The sequence below is a fragment of the Triturus cristatus genome, chromosome 7 (genome assembly GCF_964204655.1).
Source record: "Triturus cristatus chromosome 7, aTriCri1.1, whole genome shotgun sequence".
NCBI classification, from domain to species: Eukaryota; Metazoa; Chordata; class Amphibia; order Caudata; family Salamandridae; genus Triturus; species Triturus cristatus.
In genome coordinates, this window is record NC_140590.1 from 476,141,176 (window position 1) to 476,163,865 (window position 22,690).

The window sequence follows — 22,690 nt, forward strand, 5'->3', positions numbered from 1 at the left end:
CGTGTCCAGGGATGGCTAACGCTACTCTGACTTGCACGCACCACTGAGCATAGGCGTACCCGCCGACGCTGACTACAGGGACCACAGTTCATTGGGGTAACACGTTGGTAGGTAAGCAGTGTGCGACCATTTTGTTTAGTTATTTAGTGGCTCCCTGAGCCCCGAGAGCCGACGGGCTCTAGGTTACGCACCTGCGTTGTTACGAGAGGTACCAGACCTGATATGATTTTAACAGCCTACACTAGCAACCCTACACTCTTCCTACTCCCTGCTGACGAGAGGCAACAACCTCGAAACACGTGTCCAGGGATGGCTAACGCTACTCTGACTTGCACGCACCACTGAGCATAGGCGTACCCGCCGACGCTGACTACAGGGACCACAGTTCATTGGGGTAACACGTTGGTAGGTAAGCAGTGTGCGACCATTTTGTTTAGTTATTTAGTGGCTCCCTGAGCCCCGAGAGCCGACGGGCTCTAGGTTACGCACCTGCGTTGTTACGAGAGGTACCAGACCTGATATGATTTTAACAGCCTACACTAGCAACCTTACACTCTTCCTACTCCCTGCTGACGAGAGGCAACAACCTCGAAACACGTGTCCAGGGATGGCTAACGCTACTCTGACTTGCACGCACCACTGAGCATAGGCGTACCCGCCGACGCTGACTACAGGGACCACAGTTCATTGGGGTAACACGTTGGTAGGTAAGCAGTGTGCGACCATTTTGTTTAGTTATTTAGTGGCTCCCTGAGCCCCGAGAGCCGACGGGCTCTAGGTTACGCACCTGCGTTGTTACGAGAGGTACCAGACCTGATATGATTTTAACAGCCTACACTAGCAACCCTACACTCTTCCTACTCCCTGCTGACGAGAGCCAACAACCTCGAAACACGTGTCCAGGGATGGCTAACGCTACTCTGACTTGCACGCACCACTGAGCATAGGCGTACCCGCCGACGCTGACTACAGGGACCACAGTTCATTGGGGTAACACGTTGGTAGGTAAGCAGTGTGCGACCATTTTGTTTAGTTATTTAGTGGCTCCCTGAGCCCCGAGAGCCGACGGGCTCTAGGTTACGCACCTGCGTTGTTACGAGAGGTACCAGACCTGATATGATTTTAACAGCCTACACTAGCAACCCTACACTCTTCCTACTCCCTGCTGACGAGAGGCAACAACCTCGAAACACGTGTCCAGGGATGGCTAACGCTACTCTGACTTGCACGCACCACTGAGCATAGGCGTACCCGCCGACGCTGACTACAGGGACCACAGTTCATTGGGGTAACACGTTGGTAGGTAAGCAGTGTGCGACCATTTTGTTTGGCTCCCCAATGTTTGTCCAGGTCCCTTTTGGCTACCACTAAACCCAAGTTGCACAATATTAGTTTCATACCTGGGAATCATTGGGTATGCCTAAAGGCACATACTTAGGATCCTTAGATAGTGACATCCCCAGTATTGTGCTGAGTTCCAGAAGCACATTTTACCAGAATGAATGAATGACTGGGCATGTCCATAGTATGTGAAGGAAGTCCCCTTGACTCCCCCTACAGCACAGGCACTGTGGAAATACTGCTCTACCTATTCTATGGAGGTGCACCCTATCATTGTAAGTCCTACGCAGGATTTTGAACTGGATAAGTAGCAGTCTAGATTTAATCTCAACCTCTTGTGGGAACATCAACTCTGCGTCCCAATACAGGTCTCCTAGTTCACCAACATCATTTTCCCATGTGGATTGAAGTTTCAGTAGGGTGTCTGGTATATTACTACTAATGATTTTGTAGATGTAAGAGACTACGGAGCATATTATCATGAAACGGCGTTAAAATTATCGCCGCTTTAGCGGCAGAAAACTGTCGCTAAAGCGGTGATAATGGGCTTGATAATATGCCCTTGAGAATTCCAATAGAAGCCCATGTTCTGGTGTCAACATGGGCTTCTATTGGAATTCTCACGGGCATATTATCAAGCCCATTATCGCCGCTGTAGCGGCAGTTTTCTGCCGCTAAGGCGGCGATAATTTTAACGCCGTGCTTGATAATATGCCCCTGCGTTCTTCTGCAATTCACCCATTAAGAGCCTATCCTCCAAGGGAGCACGCTGCAGTAGGTCTGAGGGGATATATTCTGCAATCCAGGCATGGGCGAGCAGTAAATATTTATAGTGTCTGTCATGGAGTTGAAATTCCTTCTGAAGGGACGAAAAGGGCATTAAGGCACTCCCTTCGATCAGGTCACCCACTTTAGAGATACAAATATTGTCCCAGGCTGCAAACCCCTTCAATTTCCCTATATCTTTATGGCATTATCCCACCAACAGTGTAGTTTCCTGGGTGATCTTTTGCTTCCATCCCAGACAGGTGCTAGCTCTGCTCCACGCTTCAAGAGTCACTTGGGTAGCTGGTAGTAGGCCTCTCGTTTTTTTCCACACATAGAGATAGTGATGGTATGAGCGGGTTTTTTATTGCGTCCTTTTTAAGGTATAGGTAGGGTGACTGTAATATACATGCCCCCAGTCATTTATTGCTATTAAATGGGATGCCCAGTAGTAAGCCCGGATATCTGGAAGAGCTATCCCTCCATTATATGAATAGTGCTGTAGAGTTCGGAGAGCTATTCTAGGGGGCCAGTCATTCCACAGTAATTTCCTAAATCCACTATCAATTTTGGCAAAGATGTCATTTGGGATTCTGTAATATGTGTTTTGTAAGGTGTATATAAACTTGGGAAGAGTGATCATTTTGAACATCGCTAACCTTCCTAATATCATTAGGGGGAGTTTCTTCCAAACGACCGTCGTCCACCTGGAAGTCGGCCAGTACCGTCCTAACATTATGCTATATGCACCTCTCATGGTCGGTTGTGGCATAAATCCCTAAGTATCAGAATCCCTCCCTAGTCACTCTGAGCCTCCCAGGAAGATCTGACAGGTCGTTCTCCGATAGGGTAAAGAATGGATTTTTCCCAATTTTTTGTATACTCAAAATGGGCCTCATACTGTTCAAAGGTGTGGAGGACTGTAGGGATTGACTCTGCCAGCCGAGGCAGATATAGCAGGATATCATGTGCGTATAATAAGATCTATTCTACTACGATCGGGGAACAAATTACCTGGAAAACCCTGATGTGTGGGTGTGCACAGACCACACACGCCAGTGGCTCCAGAGTGAAGACAAACAGGAGGGAGGATAGGGGGCCGCCCTGATGAATACCTCTCCTGATAGGAAATTCTGCTGACAACACTCCATTGACTCTTACGGCAGCTATGTGCTCCTTGTAGAGTAGGCCAACCCACTCCACAAACTATGGTTCAAACCCCATTGTCCTCAGAATTTGTATCATGAAATGCAGGTATACAATATCAAAGGCCTTTTCGACGTCCAATGACACAAACGAGTGTTGTTCTTGTGTAGTCTGGGCTTCCATCTTCCAGTTATGGAGTCTACGAAGATTCTCTATGGTGGAGCATTTGGGCATGAAGCCTGACTGGTCTTTGTAGATCAATGGAGAAATAACCCTTATAAGTCTAGTTGCCAGGACGGTGTCCAGAACCTTAGTTTCTATATTTATCAACGAAATCGGACGATAAGAGCTGGAGGCAGTTGGGGGTTTTCCGGCCTTATGTATGACCACAATTGTGGCTCTACACAAGTCAGGTGGGAGGATGCCACCTGCCTTTGCTGTTAGATAGAGCTGAAGTGGGGAGCCAGGATATCTACCTACTTTTTGAAAAATTCAGCCAGGAGCCCATTAGGTCAGGGGTTTTACCTGAGTTTAGGTCAGTATGTGGTATCCTGAACTTCAGGAAGGGTGATGTCCGCCTCCAGGTCTATGTGGTCCTCACCACAGAGAGTCGGTAAGTTAATGTCAGTAATGTACTCACCTATCTGGGCAGTGTCCACCAGGGGGTGGTCTTTGTAAAGGTTTCATAACAGTTCTCAAATTCCTCAGTTATTGCCTTGTCTATATTATAGAGGTTGCCCTCCACCCTTTGTATCATTGTGGACCCAGGGAGTCTCCATTTCCTGGCGGCTCAGCATGGTCAACGGTTTCCCAGCTTTATCACCGACTTCGTATAGATGATGCTGCGTAGCCAGTATTTGGCTACATGGCTCATCAGTATTCAGTGCTATATATTCGGTTCTCAGGTCTTTGACCCGTCTTACCATTAGGTGGCTCGGTAGGTAGACATTTCTCAGCTCTGTCTTTATGAGATGCTTCTACAATTCCTCCACTTCCCTAATAACCTTCTTTTTCTTGAAGGCAGTAATATTCTGTATCCTGTCATGCATCACTACCTTGTAGGCCTACCAGAGGATAGCAGCCGACTCAACAGAGTCCTTATTTTCTAGGAAATAGAGTTCTGATTCTCTACTAATCTCCCGTAAGGTGGTGTTATCCCTCAGTGCCCAGGCATTTAGCCACCAGTCCCTATTGGTGTCGCAAGGTTTCTGCCCTACCATTATCTAGAGTGGAAAATCATCGAATAAGCCTCCTGCTAGGTAGTCAGCTCGGTGTATCATGGGGCTTGTGCCCACCTCACCTGTTTGTGCGAAAACATAATGTGCAGCCCTGAGTAGTATGAGTAGCCTCTGTCCTGTTGGTGGTGTTGCCTCCATAGATCTGTGAGCCCCAATATGTCCACAAAATGGGCCAGGGTTGTAGTCCTAACCGGGTTGGGTGTTGCCCCTGATCTGTCCTGGTCTGGGATCATCACATTGTTAACAAGCATTTGCAATGCAATAGGTCTCGCATTATTAAAGTTTGAGCTATTGGCATTGCTAAATAATGAAACACCAATAGCTCAAACTTTAATAATGCGAGACCTATTGCATTGCAAATGCTTGTTAGAATTGCTGGTGCTGTGCACCGGCAGGACCCGGCCCACTTAAAGCCCTGATTATGAGTTACTGAAACCATCTTGAACTTCATTCACTGGGTTGGAATGGTACCTTTCGCTGGAATTCTCCATGCCTCGTTAAAGCTCCTCCGGGAGTGCTGACTCCTCCAAGCGCTGGAATGGGCGTGCTCATACTTGTTCTTTCTTGCCACCGTGATGCACACGTCCAGGAATACGCTCAGCCGAGCAAGCCGGTTGGACGATTCCTTGCTTGCAACTTATTGAAACTCCTACAAACTGCAATTATCACAATGCAACTCAGTGGCCGGGAGCTCGCTCAGCGTCAGGTGGTTTCAGAGCAGCGAGACGCACGCGCCTGTGATCCGGCGCTTTTGCTGGAAAATCTGTAAAGATCAATTTTGCTTCGTCAGTCAGAAGAGGGGAACACGAATGCGATGGTAAAATTCTTGTGGATTTTCTAGGTACACATTAAACAGCTAAATGCACAAAACATTAACGCAGAAGAGCCGGGAGGAAACCGTGATGTCTCCCAGCAGCCTTCCCCGCGGTTCACTTGGCGTCTCTCCCCCTCTTCAAGGCGCTCATTGCCCCGTGGCCGTAAAATAAAATTCACGCAAAAATGTGTAAACATATGCAAATAATGAGGGGGGAAACAGAGAGACATGAAAGAGAGGACTGGAGCGACAGGGAGAGGGAACAGGAAGAAAGAGGTCCGACTGAAAGACAAAGGAGCACATGATTGTTAACAATAGAACGGGGAGGGGGAGTACAGGGGGGAGTGAGGTGGGGGGAGGGATGGGCATGCCAGGAAGTGGAATGAGACGCAGGAACAAAAAAACAAGACGCGCGGACGCCGTTGTTTACTGGTAAAGAGTGCAAAGTCAGAGACATATGTTATAGCAAGCAAAACAGAAAGCAGCTCCACGCCCGGGCTGGGGGGGAGACCTGGGAAGGCGAGGGCTGCCCGCACATGCGCGGTACCTGTCACTTTCGCGTGCCCAGTGGCGGCGCGTGCAGCCAGTGCAGACAGCGCCTGTCCCCTTCCGGGGCTCCCGTGGTGAAGAGGGAGCCCCAGCGCCACAGAGGAAGTGCAGGAGCTGAAGTCTCGGGTCCCAGGAGGGGGCCCGGGTGAAGAGCGGCAGATAGCAGTGCGGGGCTCCCATGCCTACGGAGAGAGCCCCGCGTCGTGCTGGCAGTAGTGGAGCTGGAGTGCTCTGGAAGCACCGCAGCTAGCCGCCGTTCAGGAGGATTCCCCCCGCAGACCGGGTGAGTGGGGGATTCTCTATTTGTCCAGTGGTTGTGCCGATGAAGGCACAGTGTCGAGAAAGGGAGAGTTTAAAAAAAACAAACAAGCGAAAGTGAAACTGCAAGCTGGCTTGCGAGGGAAGGGGGACAGGAGATGTGCACGCCGCATGGCTGTAAGCGCGTACACAGGCTCCAATCCGCCAAAAGCCTGCGCGTGCCCATCTCCTGTCCCACTTCCGAGGCAAGTCAGCAACAATAGATTCAGCTTCCAACAGGATTTAAATGATTTTATTTAAAGTGTATTGCTGGAGGCAGGGGGGACATAGACGCTAACAATAGTAACATTTAGTCATCCCCAAATAGCCTGGACTGCAGCATATGTTCCATGTAGATCTAACCAGAATTTTTGTATGTGAAAAGGGGGGACTCCTGGATCAGGATTGCTACTCCTCTGGATATCGGCGTGAACACAGCGTGTGCTAGCATAGTGTATTCGCCCTTGGCCAGGAAGTTGTATTGGGTTCCCCTAGGATGCACCTCCTGCAGTAGAACAACGTCCAGTTTCAGACGCTTAATATATGCCGCTACCAGACCTCTCTTAATTTTGTTGCCCAGCCCATTAACGTTCCAAGTAATGATGGATTGTTGCTTGTGAGCTAGGATTTTGATATGCTTTATGCCCAATAAAATGTCATTAGAATCCTCCGATCACAGTGAAATATACATTCTATGTAACCGATATGTTCTTCCCATCGGTATAACACCTCAAGTAACATTATAAACAATACAAACATAATGATAAGACTGCAATCCCCTTTCCCCCTCCCCCACCTCCTGCTCCCCACATGCATTCACCTCCATAACACACTACCTATGTAAAGTCAAAGCATAAATGAAACATAAGGAACAGAAAAAAATATCTATCTTGCTTTCATAATCCCCGCTGGCCAGTATTGGAGACCGAGAGAGGTACACCCACCTCACGTGAAACAGTTGCCTTACCAGTCGAGCCTTCTCACACCCAAAGAATAACACTCTCACTAACTATCTCTTTGCGTTTACCACCCAACAACTCACAAATTAAACAATCAGACAATACAACAACCACTGGCACACTTAACACACACACACCATCCAACCATACATTACACCCAACTATGGCTCTACACACACTGCACTACTGAAAATATACCATAATACAAAAGGAGGTGAAGGGTCACCTCTCTACAGTCGCAATCATATGTTCAAAAACAAATCTCCTGGGGGTATTGGCACGTACCATCCATGGACTATGAATCAATCCCTCTATCTTAAATGTCTACCAGTGCATCGCAGTCCATCTACACCAATACAGTATCTTGGGTTGGACAGATCATGTCGGGACCCAGTTTTTTCTCAGTGGGCCTTTGGACATTCTCGTCCCCTTTCCCAGACAAGGAGAGTTGGCTTCCCTCCACCCCGCCACACTCCGAGTTTGATGGTGATGGTCTCGCTGTCGCTTCCCCAGTTCGGTCAGTAGGAGGCCTGCTCGTGGACCTGCTGGTGTGGTCCCTACACTTCCGCTTGGTGGACCACTGTTTGGGCCGTGCCCCAAGAGCGCCTCTCTCCACCGAATCTTCCATAGATTTCAGTTGAAGCTGAGGCCTCTCCTCTAGCCAGGCCCAGGCCTCCTTGGGCATGGTGAAGAAGAAAGACTGTCCATTAAAAAGTACCTTTTGCTTGTCGGGAAAAAGTAGCATATATTGCAGTTGTAGAGCTCAGAGTTTCACCTTCACCGCATCAAAAGACCTGCGTTGTTTCTAGACTTCGTGGGAATAGCTTGGGAACAGTCTTATTGTGGAGGATTTAAACTTGATTTCCCCTAGTCATTGTGGTTCCCTGAGTAACGTGCCCCGCTCTTAGAAGTTCAGGAGCCGAGCTATATGGCACATGGGAAGTGCCCGGAGGTGGTTTGGCCGCCAGCGCTCTAAAGGCTCTTTCTATAACAAAGCAGCTGGAGTATGTGGTGGCAGGGAAGGTGGTCTGAAACCAATTACTCAGGGAGACAGTTATTGGTCCCCTTACCCCCTTCTGAAAACACCACCAATCGCAGATTGTTCCGCAAAATCCAGCTTCCAGCATCATCGACTCACCATAGTAGATCTTTAGTGACTGCCTTAACATTAATTAGGTCCCTGTTCACAGCTTGGGCGGTGTTTTCCACGTCAGATATTCTTTCCTCCGCCACTGTGACACTGTCTGCCACATTGCGAAGTTCTTGTCTCAGGAGTGAGACTTCCGAGCAGACCTCCCCGATTCTTCATTCAGTGCCTTCCTAGTCTGGTTAATGGCATTCACAAATGCTGCGTTTACAGTGTCAGGGAGGCTGTGTCATCACCCGGGATGGAATCGGCTGCCCTGGCATATTTATCAAGCTTGTCCTGTCGGGATGGTTTCGGATCTTTGTCATGGCACCGGGACAGTAGGTAGTAGAGTAGCCACTAGTGGGGAAGGTCGGGCGGATGATGGCCAGGCTGTCCGGTGAGGATCAGGTATCCGGGGTCTCTGTATGGGCTGGTGCCTACAGATCATCTGAAGGATCAACTGGGGTAAAATCAGAAAATGTCCACACTCCCGCTCAAAGAGTGCTCGGAGGACAGTCAGAGGAACCCATTCACTCCAGGCACAAAGGGGCAAACATGCCAGGTGGCACTCAGTCTGTCGCAGTGGATTGGTGTGAATAGCACGAAGGATGGCGCAGTCCACAGGTCCTCACTCCCTCTCCAGGGCACAGGTCAATGGATCACGCAAGACTCACCCCAGGTCTAAAGAGCCAGAGACCTCAGGACAGAGTGACAGGATGGGGTGGCCCCAAGTCAAACAGGGAGGAACTATTTGACCACTCCACAGCGCTCCTCACTGCGGCCAATCAGCATTGTCAGTATTTATCTGTCCCACTCGGCACATCCTGCCCACACTAAGGCCAGTTTCCACTCAAGGCGACCCACAGAACAACCACAAACCAGCAAACTCTGCTCCCTCAGGCATTTTGGGACACTCTGCTGTTTTCCCCACAGGGAACCAGAACCACAATGGCGTTGCCTCTCCTGGTACTTATTTGTGGTCATGGGCGAACATGGGTCATGCATGTGCGCCATGACATAGGCCTTTCTAATGGTAATGCTGTCTAGTTAAAATGGGAGCGGTGCACCAAGAGCTCCCCTCATAGTGGTTGAATGATACTGCCCTTGCCAGAAGTTACGTGACATGAGCATGGTGGTGGCAGCATACCCATTTTGTGTTTAGTAAGAATCAGCAGTGCTAGCAGGCCTTTTTCAACTCTGTCACTGGAGCAGTGCATACTGGCCCACTGATGTAAAGTACTGCTGCTATATGCTTAACTCACCCTTGGCCTACGTGGTGACAATTTGTAGCACTGGGAAGTGTGTGATAATTGAGCGCACATGCTGGGATCTATGTGTGCCTGGTCCATAACATGTAGGCCTGTGGGTCCCATTTTGGAAGCCCTTCTTTGCCTCTTCAGCTCCCCTTATTGTTGTTGATGTTCATTTTGGAGGCCCAGCACTGGAAAAGGCTGGTGGAGGTGAGGACAACAACGCCCAGATTGCTGACCTTCCTGGGGGCTGTGGTGGGAACACACACGCTGGAGGAAGAGGAGCATAGAATACTTTGTGTACATCAAAGTTCTCTTTGATCCCAGGAAGAGTCAGTAGTCAGTGGGGCCTGGTCTCATTCTAGTACCCCGTTGCTCCATTGACCAATATTTAGGATCAATTAAAATTGGAGCCGCTCCTGCTGTGGCAAACAGTCCCTTTAACAAACGACACAACTGCGGAGAAGGTACTTCAAAGAAGTCAACACCAACGTCACAAATTTAAATGGACCAGACACTAAATCACAGTCATGTTTATGGGTGGACTATAAATGTGAGAGCATGAGTCCCACAAGTTGCTCAACAGCACTGTTCAACAGGAGAAAGTATCACCAAGATTTCTAGCTGCTGAAACCAGGACTAGAGACCGAGGTCTGCTCGTCTCTCAGTTTAGTGAGGGGCCCTCCTCCTGGAAATCAAAACACTTGCACTGCGCCTGGAGCACCAGCCTTCTGCCTGGCTGACAACACCAGTGGACAATGTGAGGAGGAGAGTGGATGAAGTGAGGGAGGCCCAATGGGGATTCCAGTGAGCGAAGTGTGAGCCACCTGGTCTGGTTAGAACCGCTGTGAGATTGGGAGCCACTTGCCTGTTCTTGGGAAGTTGCCAACCCCTGTGTGCCATGAGGGGGCCACCGTGGAACTAGAGCCGCCATCCTTTTGCTTGCAAAATAGGTGAACCCCGTGTGCCAAGAATAGGCAACCGTGAAGGCAGGGCCATCCCCATGGATCATCGTAATAAGGCTCATGTGAAGAACAATTACAGATCACTGAAGATCACAGAGAAGATGTCCACACCGACATGGGCAGTCCAAAGACTGAGGAGGTCCAATGCATTATTGGCAAAAGAACATGAGAGGTTGCAGACTGTAGGCATTGTCAGACCAGAGGTGTGGTCCTCTTGCGCTTGCTGGCGGCCATTGGGTCAGAAAGACAGTATGAGGTCATCAGGCTAGCCATGGACTTGCACAAACTTAGCAGGTAGCATTGACTCTTAAGGCCAAATGTTCAATTTGTCTCGCAGGGACTAGCATGGGCCACATCCAAATGTCATCTCCATTATGGAATGGGGAATAACCAGTCCAACTAGAAGAGACTGAGTGACTTGGAGATGTCACCCAGGATGAGGCTATCGTGCTGAGTTTAAGAGACTGTGGATATTAATAAGTATGTTGCTTTTATGCTTTGAGGGCTTATATAAAAATACTGATGTTTTCATAAAAGCAAGTATTTGACTGGACAATCAGGTTACTGTGGTTACTGTTTGTACATTATGTCTTGCACCTGTACATGCCTCACACCTTAGTCCACCTTGAAGAGCATTGGATTGCTTGACCTGTGCTCTCATTGAGAGTCAAGTGCTGAAAGGTGTAGGACTTGGCCTCACCTGTGGGATCTACTGGCTTTGCAAAATGGTCTTATGTATGCTGTGCAGCATCCAGATGTACAGCATAGTTAAAGAATTAAGAAAAAAAATGTTTGACACGGCTGACCACGTCATTTTGTGGTTGTGGGAACCACGCATGTTTGTGACTACAAAATAACGCAGCCACTTTGTTTTGCTTTATGGATACCGATCAATATTGGATTGGAAAGTAAAGGGGCTAAAACATGCAAATGCAGTTTTTTAAGTGGGTGGGGAGAGAAGTAACACGAGAAGTGACGCAATTGGGGGCAGAAGCACAAGGAGACACAGGTAGGGGAATAAAGCAACATTGGTGACAGGGACTAAAGCAACAAGGGGGGTGTGGGCGGGTGGGAGAAACACAGAAAGCACGGGTAGGGGGAAGCAATGTGGACTTGGCGGGGAGAAGCAACCACGGGCAAGAAAGCAACGCAAATAGGGGATGAGCACACACGAAGGAGTCACCTGGAAAATATATGCTCCCTCAAAGAGTGCTTATACAAAGGAAAAAAGTTGAGCTTGAAAAGCAAGCAGTAAAAGGACACAAGTAATGCGCCCATGCTCCAAGAGGGACGAACACATGAAGAGGAAGGAAAACCCACACGATTTAGTGAATAAGAAGCAAGCATATGAGAGCAGTGGTGGCTGGTAGGGAACAGTAGATGGGAGGTGGGAGAGGTGGGAAATAGAAAATAAAAAATAAAGAAAACTTACCTGCTAGTTACTTTGCCAGCCGCTGCCTCTCGGCCGCCTCTACTCATTGTCACAGGAAGCATCCAGGCTCCCAGGCGCTATAAGCCAATAACAACGCTGCAATGCAGCATTGTGATTGGTTCCCCTAAGTTCACCAAAGTCAATCATAATGCTGCATTGCAGTGTTGTGGTTGGTCTGGGCTCCATGGTTCGCCGCTCAGACGGGAACAGGGAGCCTCTGCATGTTCCCCACCAGCTGTGTAATGCAGCCTGGTAGGGAACATGCAAAGTGTGCATGAATGTTTGGCTGGCCCATGACGGCCGGTCAAACATTCATGTTCACTTTGAGTGTGCTAACCACTCCTCTTCAGGCCTCTGCTCTGGTCAGTCCCCCCTCCCTCCCCCCCCCCCCCCACACACGGGAACGGAAAAATAACATGATCATGTTTCGTTATCATTTTGTTTTTTCTCTGCACTGCTTTAAGCAGTGGGGTGACACTCCTCCGCTTTAGTGGAGGAGCCGCCCCTGTATGAGAGTGCCAATCAAGCCAACCAATGGTAAGCAAGGGGCGGACTATAAGCCCACCTAAGCTAATAATACGCCATGCAACAGACAGAGCATGTGCAGTCTAGTAGGAAAGACCTAAAAATCAGGTACAAATGTTTTTTGCACCAGGTTGCGGAATTTGCACCTTTTACGGTTGCAATTTTTATCAATCGTGTAAAGGATGCACATTGCTAAACCTTAAAATAAGGCAGGCAGTTGAATGTCAAAGAGAAGCTTTCAGTCCCTATGCTGAGAGACTGGGGAAGAAATTGTGTTTTCTTGAGAGAAAGTGCTCCTGACACCTCTGAAAACGCCTTTTGAGTCACGGAACCACAATTAAGTGAAGTCTGCAGGTGGTATTCACAGCACACCACCTTCAACAGAAGAGAGGGTTGAAGTTTGATCCACAACTCTTCTGGCTTTAGAGACATGAAATGTTCCACTTCTCTGGATACTGTCCCACGGGGCTTGCCGTAAAGCACCCCTCTGCCCCCTCCGCATCCACCGCTCTCAGCAGCTTGAAGTTACCACCAGTCTTCCGGAAACTTGAAAGATAGGATTGTTTACTCGGAACGGTGCGCCCTCGCCGCACGCCCCTTTGTGTGCATGACCGGCCGCTCCAAGGGCAGACAGAGGCCTTATCAGGGCTGCTTGTTACAGCGGTGGCCGGACACTGCCCTGGCTGCAAGAAGGCCCCAAAGCGGAGCCCCGGGAAAGTACTGCGCTTTGCGACATGAACATGCAGGCCCGGATCTGGCAATGTTCGTCCGTTTCCCTTGAAAGATAAGGCTGGAGTGACTTCTGCAAACAAGATAACAAGTTATCCACCCTTGACCTCTCTTCTTCCTCCCCTTTCCTCCCACCCTCCCCCACCCTCTCCGGCCGCCGCTTCCTTGTCCTCACTCGGCAAACACAGGAAGAGATATCCTGAGAGCGCCTGTCTGCTACTGCTTCTGCAAGGAACACATTTGTCGTTCTGCTTCTTGTGATAAAGAACAAGGGCATCAGAAAGGCAAAAAAGAGAAGAAAGTTATATTGTTCAATTCCTGCTGCTTATGAAATTAAGATTGGAGAAAACCTGCTTGGCTTCAATGTTTGGAGGCCAAAGTTTGGGATATGCTTGGGGCAAAGTCAGCTTGCTGGCTCCTTAAAGAAAAAAAATATGTTTTCTCTTGTTGCAGTTCATAAAGCTTGATGACAAAAATTATGTAATGCGAATGGATTCCTGGTTTAGAGTCTGTCACCATAGAGAGGTGGCCAGATTATTTTTGTATAACAAATGCTCTCACAGGCAGGCACGTCAAACATAAGGACGAGAGGAGAGCATAGGATTTTTTAAGATTTCTTTGAAGTCAGGTGCCTCTGAAAGGCCAAAAGGGTTGGGGGAAAGATAGTTGTGTGGCATGGTGCTACAGTGAGTCCATGTTGCTCCTTCGTCACATGTTGTCGGCTGCTCTTGTGATCCTTTGTCACATGTTGTCGGCTGCTCTTGTGATCCACCACGTTTTCATGGGTCCCCTCATGACTCTACCATTTTTAGGCAGCAACTCTCAGGCTCGGTGTTATTTTATAGGACTTGTGAGCCCTGCTCATTCCTCGGTGGTTAGTGGTTATCCAGACTCATTGGCTAGCCTGACCTAAGAGTTGTCATCCAGGAGAGACGGATGCTTGTTGCTTCTCCACAATCAGTAGCCTGCTATCATCTCCTCCAGGTTCTGCAAGTGCAGCCGGTACTACGCCTACAAAGGTCCCTCAGCATCCGACTTCCTCTTCCTTTACTGCAGTGCATGCAATTATTTAGTATTAGAAAAGGTAAGCAAAACATTTACTAAACAATGTAAAAATGTATGCAGTAGAGATCGGCCGCTTAGGGGGCTTTGCAGTTACCATACTCATTAATAGGGGCATATGCAGATCTGAGAATTGCCGTGCAGTGCACATGAGAAGTCAAGCCACTGGTTTTATCTGCCACTTGCAGGCCTCATACTCTGGTTCACCATATAGAAGGGCAGACATGTACCGAGGTCCCATAGCGCAGCAGACCTCCCCATCTGCCTGTACAAGAAAACCAGAAACAAATAAATAAGTACATAAACATATAAATATTATTGTGGGGTAGAGTGTGCATGTTTTCCCTGCAGAGAACTTTGTCAGTACACTTTCTAGATACAAAAAAATGTAGAACGGATTGAAACATAACAAAGGAAATAATCACGTCTTAATGGGCTTCTTGAACTTTGAGTGGTTGTGTTCCTTATATAGTACATTTGCTAAAGAAATCCACACAAACGATGAACGAGTGGGATTTTGGTTTCCATACAATTCGAAATTTGTGGAAGCCAACAACAGGCATTCTGAAGTGGCGAGCTAGAGTGCACGACTGATGAATTTTGAGCACACAAAGAAAGTGCCCAGTTCAAATAAACCCAACAAAATGGAGATCCTACACATTAACCCAGGTGAAGATCAGCCATGGTCTGTGCAGGTAACAGCGGTGAGGCCAGGTAAGGGGGGATTTGGAAGGCCGATGCAGAGGGAAAATTAAATAAATAAATAATTTTCCCTCAGCATCGTCCCTCGAAATCCCCCCTTACCCGGCTCCACTGCTTTTACCTGAACGAACTGCGTCTGGTGGAGATATAATGAAAGTGAACAGAGCGAGTGACAGGGGAGAGCTGCTCATGGTAAGCACATGGCAGACTTCATTCCCCCCAGAGGTGGAAGAGTACTTTATCAAACATCCCAGGATATGCTCAGTTCTCACAGTTTAGGTGTGAAGTACAAACCCCTTGAAGACCTGACTGGCATAAAAGAGAAGGAAAAGCAGCACAAAATAACCCAGAGAGTTTTAGCTGCTTAAATTAGAACAGGCATTGGCATAGCCAATAGGTCTCGCCTTTGGGACCTTATAAGTGTTTAGCCATGCAACACTTGATGCTGGATAACTAAACACTTATAAGGTCCCAAAGGCAAGTCCTATTGGCTGTGTAAAGTGAGTGGTAAAGTAGAGCTGGTAAAATGGTAAAAAAAATGAGCCACAGAGGATGGAGCCTGTGAACGGAAAATATGAGCACTGTATGAAGTGCTCCAAGACAAAGAAAATATAAAGTTATTAGTGTGTTTGAATTTAAAGAGAGACGGAGGATGGAGCCTCTGAACGTAAAACACGAGCACTGTATGAAGTGCTCCAAGACAACGAAAAAAAAGAAAGTTATTAGTGTGTTTGATTTTTCTGAAAATGCTCCAATCTGCCTTTTTTAGAAAATGAACAGTCCTGTGTAAAGTGAGTGGTAAAGTAGAGCTGGTAAAATGTTTTAAAAAATGAGACACGGAGGATGGAGCCTGTGAACGGAAAACATGAGCACTGTATGAAGTGCTCTAAGACAAAGAAAAAAAAAGAAAGTTATTAGTGTGTTTGATTTTTCTGAAAATGCTCCAATCTGCCACTTTTACACGTAAAACACGAGCACTGTATGAAGTGCTCCAAGACAAAGAAAAAAAAGAAAGTTATTAGTGTGTTTGATTTTCCTGAAAATGCTCCAATCTGCCACTTTTATTAGAAAATGCTCCAATCTACCCACTGTAATTAATCATTAATGAAGCCGGATGGCCCTGTCTGGCTTCGAGCCCAGTGGCGCCTGATGTCTGTTGTCACGATCGAGCCCAGTGGCCCCTGTTGTCTGTTGTCACGCAGTAAGGGAGGGGGAGGAGCGGGTGAGAGAGGGGGAGGAAAGCCTGCCATGCGAGGGATGCTAGAAAGCAGGATAGCAGCTGTGCACGTGCACGACATCGCGAACGCAAGCTGGAGGCCTGAAAAGCCACTAGTTAGCACTTCCATAACCCGCTTACTAAAACTCTCGCCAGAGCAGCGCTATAAGCACTGGCTCAGGCGAGACCTAAAAAGCAGAGAGAGGAAGGTACAATGTCCCAGATTTCCAATTATATTATCTAGTAGCACAATGCCGCTATGTGCACGCTTGGTTCCACCCGGATGCACGAATTCCGTTTCTGCGACCTGAGAGCGGACCTAGTCCTCCCTGACAAATTATCCACGGAGCTTCCCGGGGGGTTCCCCCGAGATCCGCAAGACATTCAGATGGTATCTACCACCTCCTGGGCATGGGAGAAATTGAGAAGACTTACTGGCGCGGTGACACTAGACTCCACCTCCCTCCCCCTGCTCAACACTAGATGGTTCCCAATTACCGCAGAGGCCTTGGTACAGTGCACATTGGCTACATTGAACATCGACAAAATAGGAGATCTCTTCCCTGGGGGACATGTCTTTACTCTTGACGAAGATGCAAGGTATGCTAACTGTAACTTCATGACCCGTTTTATTATGACCCGTGTTAGATCGGCTTTACTAACAGTGCTCCCTACATTTCCTATTGAACCGGACTCATTTCCCCCACTCACATTAGTGATATAGAATAAGAGGGGGGCTCGCCTCATTTCCAAAATGTACAAAAAAAATTAGAAAAAGCAAGCTGTAGAAACCACTTTGATCAGAGGTGCAGGTTTCAAATGCCCATCAATAAATGTACCCATGTTGTGAACTGACCGACCTGAGACTAGGCAGAACAAGGAGCGGAGTTACTGGCAAAGTTGCCAGTAGACAGAACATCCAAGTTGTTGTGGTCCAGCTGTAAGCAGACAAAGTACATTCAACTTCTGACTCATGAAGGGCATGTCTACCATTTGATGGCAGTTCCATTCTGATCCCCCAATCGTTCAGAAAGGATGTGGATATGATGTGAATGCATAAAAAAAGAGAAGCCATTAGCCTAGCTCTGAGTAGTGACTCCAGAAATGTATTAGGGAAAAAATAAGGGGGTAGAAATAGACTCCATGTAGAAATCTACAGGGTTGGGTTTGGGAGCAGGATTCAAATGGTTTGAATGAGCACATGTTTCCTGCTGTTGTAAAAGTATAAGATATGCAGCCCATAGCTCTGCCCCAAATGCCCCATATTGGTGAGATGGAGTACCCTCTTTGATTTCTCTTAGGGCACATTTCTTGTTGAAATGGTCTTTCTCTGGAAATAACGAAAGTAAGACATAAACCAATCAAAATGCCAACATTAAGGTCATCAGACTCATTTTGTTTGTAAAGATATGACCGCAAGCTCTGATTCTAACCGATCTAAGGGCCAAGTAGAGCACTTTATTTCAATCAATGCACTCAAGCAATGATCTGATTATGGTGATTAGAGATTTAAAACCAGAGCTTAATTATAAAGAAATATATTTAATTATGAAGAAATATATAAGTGCAGAGGCATGAAGTTTTTCTAAGGAGCCCGACGCTGCCGAATGTAATGGTTCCTAAATACCAAAGTTGCCTAATATTGATTCCTCTTGATTCCTTTTTCTTCCAACACCCTACACTCCCTACCTTTTTATCTCACTCTTGGAAGATTCTTTTTTAGCTTTACTTTCTTCAGTTGTCACTGTTTTTCTTGCTTTCTCTTCCTCCTCCATTCTCAGTTACTCAGCCGCGGCCCATGCAGGTAAGAGCAGTGGGGCGGTGGGGCCGGGTGGGGGTGATTTCGACGCACGATGACAAGGGAGAATTAAATAAACAATTAATTTTTCCTCATCATCATCCATCGAAATCTCCCCCACTCGGCCCTAGCGCCCCACTGCTTTTACCTGCATGGGACGCGGCTGCAGTTACTGCCTTGCAGTGGGTTCGAAGCAGGAAAATAAGTGTAGCCAACAGCTTAGCAGCTAATAATCAAGTAAGCATTTACTGTGAACTGCACTTACCACAATGCTAAGGGGCGAACTGTGTTGGGAGGTGAGGCAATTTGCTTCCATCCCTCTTCTATTTGAAAAGGCTCCCTTGAGCCATTGAGCTGACAGGCTTTTGGAGATGCACCTGTGAACCAAACAGAGGTACTGAGACCTGAGAGGATTGTGGTAGCTTTTTCAGCAACCCCAGATGACTTTCGTTTTTTAAAAATCTCTACTGATGAAGGATAATATCCAGAAACATATGTGTCTAGAGAATTACAGGACTAACCTGCACCAACCTTGGTGAAACACTACAGCTAATATTCAAGTACGCATTTAGTGTAAACTGCATTTACCACAATGCTAAGAGGTGAACTGTGCTGGGAGGTGAGGCAGCGTGCTCCCATCCCCCTTCTGTTTGAAAAGTCTCTCTTGAGCCATTGAGCTGACCGGCTTTTGGAGATGCACCTGTGCGCCAGTGAGCTGTACTGAGACCTGAGAGGATTGTGGCAGCTTTCTCAGCAACTCCTGATGAAATTTTTATCTCTACTGATGAAGGATAATGGACTTCCTATCTGTAGTCACAACAAATTTTAACACCCCAACTGAGAGCTTAAAAAGACTAACCGCTTCAGCAAAGAAAAGCAACTACACCATTGACAATAATTCTACTCTGCATCGCCACTCAAGACATTTTCAGTGTCATCAATAAGCTAAATTCCTCTGCTGATACTTCTTTTACAATGACGACTTTGATCATGTCATGTATAGATCCATTACTGTATATTTCTCTAAGCTGGACTCCAGCTCTCAAGCTGAAAGAGGATGGGTGCCTCACCTCCCAGCACAGTTCGCCCCTTAGCATTGTGGTAAATGCAATTCAAGGTGAATGCTTACTTAAATATTAGCTGTAGTGTTTTACCAAAGTTGGTGCAGGTTAGTGCTGTGAATCTCTAGACACATGTGTTTCTGGATATTAGCAACCATCATCAATTTATTTGAAGCTCTCGCTTGGGTGAGTATATGTGTCTTCAACTTGTATCAAGTTAAAGTCTAAAGCATGTGATAAGTTTTATATGGAACTATGGGGACCTTTCATAAAACTAACTTTTAGGAGTCCATTTGTGCCTTTATATTTGGAAAGTAAACCATGATTCATCCAGCTTATCTATGCCTTTTCCCCAGGTGGTTTATAGTCATACACTTATAATTTCCCATGAGTTCAGGTGCCCCCATCCCGTAGTTGGTACATGTTTTACCGCATGCATTGGTGCGCTACCACAGTGGTAGCAAATTTCACAGTGCCGCCGGACAAGATAGCCTAGTAAGTTGACTGCTGGCTCTAGAGATCTGAGTGTAATTTGCAGATCACAAAATAAAGACCAGGAAGGGGTGACTCAGCCGTCCAGTCCTCTTAATGTCACAAATTGATATCCTGGCAGGACTCACTCAGCACTGAAGCCTGCCAAAGTTGGAAAAATGTGCATCATTGAGCTGGGTGTAAACAAAAAACCTAGGAGCAGATTTACAAGCCCCTTGCGCCACTTTTGCGTCACTTTTCCCCTGTTAAAAGTGACGCAAAAATGGCACAAGGGGCTTGTAAATCTGCCCCCTAGTATTTAAAGTGCCACGCACCGAGTGCACACGCTATAAGTACATCATTATTATCATTATTAATATACAAAGGTACTCTGCTGTTTCTTCATTTCTGCCATTAAACTTACTATAAAACATTGCTTGGTGGGAATTATTCGCTCTAAAACGTTAAATAAATGGACTCAGCTCATCTCTCCTGGAAGCTTTGTTCCTCAGCGCTGTATAGAGCAAGGCTGGGATTTGTTCTGATTTGCTTAGATCTGCCTTTTTAAATATACCTTACTAAATATAAATGAAAAGTGGGACGCCGCAGACTGCACAGGTTCTAAGTGCTGTGAGTACTTTGAGCAGACCCCCCAAAGATATCCCCTGCCCTCCCCTTCTTTCTGTACGCCTACATTGCTTAGAGCTCCCTCTGGGTCTCTAGGAAAATCCATTTAGCGGCCCAGAGGGTGGAACATAACATCAGAAGCAGCCCTTCAGAGCAGCCGGATGGGCGGACATGCGCGGTTTCTCCACGGCAGCCAAGCAAAGCATCAGGGATGGCAGAGCTCTCTGGCCTATCAGTCTTTGCAGACTGCAGCATTGAGTCCACCAGGTGTCACAGCACGCCTTCAGGTATGTGTGAGGCATCTAGTGTGCTTGTGTTTCTAAATCATTCATTGTATATGTGAATCTCTCTCCTGCGCTTGAGTTTTAGGCCTAATAGCAGATACTGGACTTTGGTGGCCTTTTAGACTTGAGTTTTAGGGCTAATAACAGATTACAGCCTTTGGTGGCCTTGTATGATAGGGGCAGATTTATGACGACTTGCGCATCCCTCCAAATCAGCAGGGATGCGCCAGGTAAGATTCATCACACAAGTTTACCCTTGCGCCACCACAGATGCGCCGCATCGTGGCGCAAGGATAAACAGACGCGTGACGCATCTCCCGTCGGGAGGGTGGCGCATTTCTGGAGTCGTGTCGCAAGCGCAACGCAACTTCAGCAATGCTCGTGGCCTGCCCATACATAATGTGGTGCGTCACGCCTTACGCCTGCTTCAAGCAGGCGCAAGGTTTTGATGCAGCGGCGTCGGAAAAGTGACTAAGTGAAATCATGTAGATTTCACTCAGGCACTTTTACGAGGCTTTACTCCGCCGGAATGCGCACCCCCTGCGCCGGAACGACCACATGAAACCTGACGCAGGTTTCATGTGGCGCTGGACTTTACAACGTGACTCATCTCCCTAGATGCGTCACGTTGTAAATAGGGCGCAACGTGGCGCAAGAGCCTCGTAAATCTGCCCCATAGGGGCAGATTTATGACGACTGGCACATCCCTGCAAATCAGCAGGGATGAGCCAGGTAAGATGCGTCACACAAGTTTACCCTTGCCCCACCACAGATGCGCCGCATTTACTATGCAGTGCATCGTGGTGCAAGGATAAACAGATGTGTGACGCATCTCCCGTCGGAAGGGTGGCGCATTGCTGGAGTCGTGTCGCAAGCGCGACGCAACTCCAACAATGCTCATGGCCTGCCCATACATAACGTGGTGCGTCACACCTTACGCCTGCTTCAAGCAGGCCCAAGGTTTTGATGCAGCGGCGTAGGAAAAGTGACTGAGTGGAATCTTGTAGATTTCACTCAGGCACTTTTCCAAGGCTTTACTGCGCCGGAACACCCCCCCGCACGCCGGAACGCCCACATGAAACCCGACGCAGTTTTCATGTGGCGCAGGGCTTTACAACATGACGCATCTCCCTAGATGCGTCACGTTGTAAATAGGGCCCAACGTGGTGCATGGTTTACGCCGCCGCTGCATCACAGATGTGACGCAACGGCGGCGCATAAGTGGCGCAAGGGACTCGTAAATCTGCCCCATAGAGTTTAAGGGCATAGACTAGAATTCAGCTTTTGGTTTCCTTGGAGAAGTCAGCCAAGTCCCATTAGCTAATCTGAAAACAGCTTTCCCCAATCGAGGCCTTTTCTTCCAAGAAGACACCTCTCCTTGAGGTTTCCATCACAGCATGCTATCACAGAGATGGGAGAGAGATTCAGAGAGCAGGCATTCCCATCCATAACGACCTTATGTGGAAGAGAACACACTTTTCCCCACAAGCAGGAGGAGCAAGAAGGCAGATGAATGCAAAACAGTTTACGGTTTTATGCGTTTCGCAAAGGACCAATACACTGCCGTTGTGTCTGTTCTCATCACTCAGAGACACTGTATGCATATGAAAACACCAAAAATCCTAGCGCAACTAAAAAACGATTAGATATATAAAGTGTGCGTTCAGCGTCATGGTTGTTGCATAACGGGTGCTGTAGGGACTCACCACAGTGTGCTTACACACGCTGTTTACAAAGATTCACACTAGTAGGGACCGAAAAAAGTAACCACCAGTCCTATCCAAAGCAGACTATACCCACCTCTGGTGTCAACGAGAGCACTCGAATGTCTCCAGCGTTATCCCGTGAGTTCTCTGACTGTGTTCTTTGGGAGTCGCTGCACTGGCCCTTTATCAAACATCATGGAATATCTAATCAATGATGGCATGTTTCAACGCCAAGTTATTTCAAAATAAAGCTTTCAAGAACCCTCAACATGTAACTGAGTAAAAAGGGGAAAAGCAACATGGGGCAGATTTACAAGCCCCTTGCGCCTCTTTTACGCCACCGTTGCGTCACTTTTGTGACGCAGCGGCGTCGCAAAGCCAGCGCCATGGTGCGGGGTACTTACAACGTGACGCATCTGGGAGATACGTCACGTTGTAAAGCCCGGCGCCACATGTAGGCGTTCCGGCACAGGGGGGGGCATTCCGGCGCAGGAACGCCTCCTAAAAGTGGCTGAGTGAAATCTACAAGATTTCCCTCAGCCACTTTTGAGCCCATGCTGCGTCAAAACCCTGCGCCTGCTTGAAGCAGGCGAAAGGATTGACGCAGCATTTTAAAGATAGGGC